General features: G+C 57.0%; 1 protein-coding gene across 1 annotated transcript in view; it reads left to right on the top strand.

Moving 5' to 3' along the window:
* The window catches only part of MAST2 (microtubule associated serine/threonine kinase 2), a 231077-nt gene that overhangs the window by 96091 nt on the left and 129986 nt on the right, over positions 1 to 5000 (top strand). The window lies entirely within an intron of this gene.

Consider the following 5000-nt stretch of genomic DNA (forward strand, 5'->3'; position numbering starts at 1 on the left):
TCCCCACCGCCTCCCCCCCCTTCCCACCGCCCCCCCCCTTCCCCACCGCCTCCCCCCCCTTCCCACCGCCCCCCCCCTTCCCCACCGCCTCCCCCCCCTTCCCACCGCCCCCCCCCCTTTCCCACCGCCTCCCCCCCCTTCCCACCGCCTCCCCCCCCTTCCCACCGCCTCCCCCCCCTTCCCACCGCCTCCCCCCCCTTCCCACCGCCTCCCCCCCTTCACACCGCCTCCCCCCCTTCACACCGCCTCCCACCGCCTCCCACCCCCCTTCCCACCGCCTCCCACCCCCCCTTCCCACCGCCTCCCACCCCCCCTTCCCACCGCCTCCCACCCCCCCTTCCCACCGCCTCCCCCCTTCCCACCGCCTCCCTCCCCCCCTTCCCACCGCCTCCCACCCCCCCCTTCCCACCGCCTCCCACCCCCCTTCACACCGCCTCCCACCCCCCTTCCCACCGCCTCCCACCCCCCTTCCCACCGCCTCCCACCCCCCTTCCCACCGCCTCCCACCCCCCCCTTCCCACCGCCTCCCACCCCCCCTTCCCACCCCTCCCACCCCCCCTTCCCACCGCCTCCCTCCCCCCCTTCCCACCGCCTCCCTCCCCCCCTTCCACCGCCTCCCCCCCCCTTCCCACCGCCTCCCCCCCCCTTCCCACCGCCTCCCACCCCCCTTCCCACCGCCTCCCACCCCCCTTCCCACCGCCTCCCACCCCCCGCCTTCCCACCGCCCCCCGCCCCACCGCCTCCCACCCCCCGCCTTCCACCGCCTCCCACCCCCCGCCTTCCCTCCGCCTCCCCCTTCCCACCTCCTCCCCCTTCCCACCACCTCACCCCTCCCCCCCCCTTTCCACCACCTCCCCCCCTTCCCACCACCTCCCCCCCTTCCCACCACCTCCCCCCCCCTTCCACCACCTCCCCCCTCCTCCCCCTTCCCACCACCTTCCCCCCTTCCCACCACCTCCCCCCTCCTCCCCCTTCCCACCACCTTCCCCCTCCTCCCCCTTCCCACCACATCCCCCCTTCTCTCCCTTTCCACCACCTTCCCCTCCTCCTTCCCACCACCTCCCCCCTTCCACCACCTCCCCCTTCTCCCCCTTTCCACCACCTCCCCCCTTCTCCCCCTTTCCACCACCTCCCCCCTCCTCCCCCTTCCCACCACTTCTCCCCTCCCCCCCCCGCTCCCCTTCCCCCCCCGCTCCCCTTCCCCCCCGCTCCCCTTCACCCCCCCTCCGCTCCCCTTTCCACCCCCCCTCCACCTCTTTTTACCCTTTCCCCTCCCACCCCCTCCCACACTTCAACCCCCTCCTCAAACCCTTCCCCCCCTCCTCTAACCCTTCCCCCCCCTCCTCTAACCCTTCTCCCCCCCCCTCCTCTAACCCTTCCCCCCCCTCCTCTAACCCTTCCCCCCCTCCTCTAACCCTTCCCCCCCCCCTCCTCTAACCCTTCCCCCCTCCTCCCCACCCCTCCTCCCCTCCCCTTCCCGCCGCCCTTCGCCTTCATGCCCGCCTTACCGCCTCCCCACCCCCGCCTCTGCCTTTCACCCGCCCTTACTCCGGCCGCCTCTGCCTTTCACCCACCGCCTCACAGCCGCTGCACGCACTCAACAGACACCCGCCACACTCGACACATACCTGCCGCCACACACACCTGCTGCCTCCCGCCCCTACCCCCCGACATCACTGACCCACCGCCTCACACCCTAGCAGGACCCCCACTCACAGACAGCACTCACAACCCACGGGCCAGCCGCCGCCTCACACCCTAGCAGGACCCCCACTCACAGACAGCACTCACAACCCACGCGCGCCACCCGCCGCCTCACACCCTTGCAGGACCCCCACTCACAGACAGCACTCACAACCCACGCGCCACCCGCCGCCTCACACCCTAGCAGGACCCCCACTCACAGACAGCACTCACAACCCACGCGCCACCCGCCGCCTCACACCCTAGCAGGACACACGACTCAGATTTTTACATCACTTATGGCACCAAAATATACATTGTACTGTGGTGTGGTTACAATAAACCATTTTTATACAACATCGTATTACATTTTCTTCCATCTTTCTTTTCAATATTATTATCCAACCTTTACAACAAACAGTCACCTATTGTTCCACGATTTATAAATAATACTACCTATTACGCATTTACATCCCGGGCAACGCCGGGTCTCTCAGCTAGTATGTTATGTTTATTGTGAATTGTATTTGTATCACTACATACAGAGGTTAGGGCGCCCCTAGTTTGTTTTTTTCATGTTATATCACTCACTTTGGGTAGTTAGTGTTTTTTAGGAGGCAGCCCATGATATTTAACTCAGTTTGTATTTTTGACAGAGAGTTTATAGTTTACATACAATTATTATATATCAAATAGCGCTACACAGCTCACACTTTTTTTTCTCAATGTAATCGTCGTGCTTTTGGAAGAATCGATCACATGCAAAGTGCTAACACTGGACCAAGTATAAGGATTTTATTTAACTTTTTAAAATATGCATGTTTCAAAGGTTGCAAATGACATGGGTCAGTTTCAACAATTTCTGTCTAATCGCTTTCCTGATAAGACTGTGGCTGTTAGAATTTTCATTTAATTAAACAATTATAATACCATCAGTAGCCAAACCTATGAACCTATAAACATACAATTCTTCATTTAATGTGAGAGCCAATAACCGGGGAGGAACAACGTTTCAGGTCCCATATCAGTTTCAGCTGATGAAAGGTCCATATGGGACCTGAAACGTTCCTCATCCTCTGTTATTGGCTCTCACATTAAATGAAGAATTGCATTATGAACTTGTGAGTACAGCTCTACTTTGTACCTCCTGTCCTATAGACCAGAGGTGCGCAAACTGGGGGGCGCAAGATTGTTTATGGGGGAGGGGGAGGGGCGCAGGCAGTGGGCAGCAATTTTGCCAGGAGCAGAGAAAAGCAGCCGGTAGCTGCATTTTCTCTTTCGGCCATTAGGTGGCGCTGTGCTACACAGCTCCTGCAGTTCTTCCTTGTTGCATGCAATGTGTCAGTGGACATGGGGGGGGGGGTGTATGAGTGTGTGTATATGGGGTGTGTGTGTATATGGGGGGGGTGAGTATATGGGAGGGGGTGAGTGTGTGTGGGGGGGTGAGAGAGAGAGTGTGTGTGTGTGGGGGGGGTGAGTGTGTGTGTGTGTGTGTGTGTGTGGTGAGAGTGTGGGGGGGGGGTGAGTGTGTGTGTGTGGGGGGGTGAAAGAGTGTGTGGGGGGGGGTGATGAGAGAGAGTGTGTGTGTGTGTGGGGGGGGGGTGAGAGTGTGTGTGTGTGTGTGTTAGAGGGCCAGTGTGACATGGGGAGGGGGGGGTGGAGTGTGACATGGGGAGGGGGGGTGAGTGTGGAGGGGTGACATGGGGAGGGGGGGTGAGTGTGGAGGAGTGACAGTGTGACATGGGGAGGGGTTGTGACAGTGTGACATGGGGAGGGAAGGTGACAGTGGGATATGGGGATGAGAGAGACACTGGCGGGAGGGAGAGACACAATGGCTGGAGGAGAGTGAGAGACACTGGGGAGGGAGGGAGACACTGGGGGGAGTGTGACACTAGGGGCAGGGAGAAAGAGAGAGACACACTGGGTGGAGGGAAAGAGTGGGGGGAGGGGAGGGAGAGACACTGAGGGGAGGATAGAGAGGCACTGGAGAGGAGTGAGAAATACTGGGAGAGGATTGTGAGACTGGAAGAGGGGAAAGGCCCTGATGTGGCGTGAAGAGATTAATAATATAGCATAAATGGGGACGCTATTAGACAAATATCATAATATTTATTTTTAAGTGATGTAATACAGTGGCGGCCGAGCTGAGTCTTAAGCGGCCGCAACCGCAATGTGCGGGCAGACACGGCTGTTTTTTTTCCCCGCCGCGCGCCACTGATGCGCGGTCACGCGTGCAAGGGTGCGTGCGTGCCCCTGGATTCCCCGAAGGTGGTGGCGGGGTAAGGGGGGATGTGGGAAGCAGAGGGGGACCCGGGGGACCCGGAGAAGCAGAGCAGAGGTCGCGAACGAGGGGAAGGATGCGGGAAAGATGCGGCTGGCACGCGGCCAAGTTCGGCGCCAGCCCGAAAACAGCCGCGGGACAAGACGGGTAAGTGAGACTGAAGCTGGCCGCAGTATGTTATAAATACTTTTTTTTGTAGATGGGGGGGGCGGTACAAAGCTGGTTCGCCCGCATTGGCTGAACCAGCTGACGTCATGTGATTTTAATTACATCAGGCAGGGGGGGTCCAAGAAATTTCATGGATGAAAAGGGGGGCTCAGCATAAAAAGTTTGCTCACCCTTGCTATAGACTACCTGCGTTTTGAAGAATTTGTTTGTCTGTTGTGTTGGCTGCACAAGCAGGATTCGCCTGAAACTATTTCCCTGCACTTTGGAACTGCCTTTAAGCAAACCGAGATTAAAGAGAGACAATTTCTTAGATAAGGTTATTTTATTTTGTAAGTGGTTCTGCCTCTTTTAACCATATACAGACTCGCATGTAAACCTTCAAACTCGGATCTACTTAACCCATGCATTTCGCACAGTTGCATCCATTCTTTCAGCAGAAGAATAAAAGGAGTGATCTGTCAGGTGTAACGTGTTGGTCCAGAATTTGTCGGTAATGTGGGGTTAATGAGGACGGGTGAAGTTTCTTTGTCTAATGTTACATCCTCTCTTGTGCAGCTGTTGTACAAAATGATTTAAAAATAACTCGTTTGATTTGGACTGTGCAGAGTCATAGCTTCCCAACTGGTGCTGTATGTACAGGTATTAACCAAATTACGGTCATCCTTGTCTATATTTATGTGAGCATAAAGAGAGATTCCATCTTTATAGTGGTTGATGTATATCAAGTTCATTTTCAGTTATTTTACCTAATTGTTCCATTTTCTGAGGTTTTGTATGCATTTAGAAGCATTAAACAACTGAATTATGATTGGGTAAGTAGCATCTCTCGCAGCCAGAGCTTCTTACTCAGAGTAACGGTCGGTAAACG

Source organism: Ascaphus truei, chromosome 10 (assembly GCF_040206685.1).
Source record: "Ascaphus truei isolate aAscTru1 chromosome 10, aAscTru1.hap1, whole genome shotgun sequence".
In the NCBI taxonomy this organism is placed as follows: Eukaryota; Metazoa; Chordata; class Amphibia; order Anura; family Ascaphidae; genus Ascaphus; species Ascaphus truei.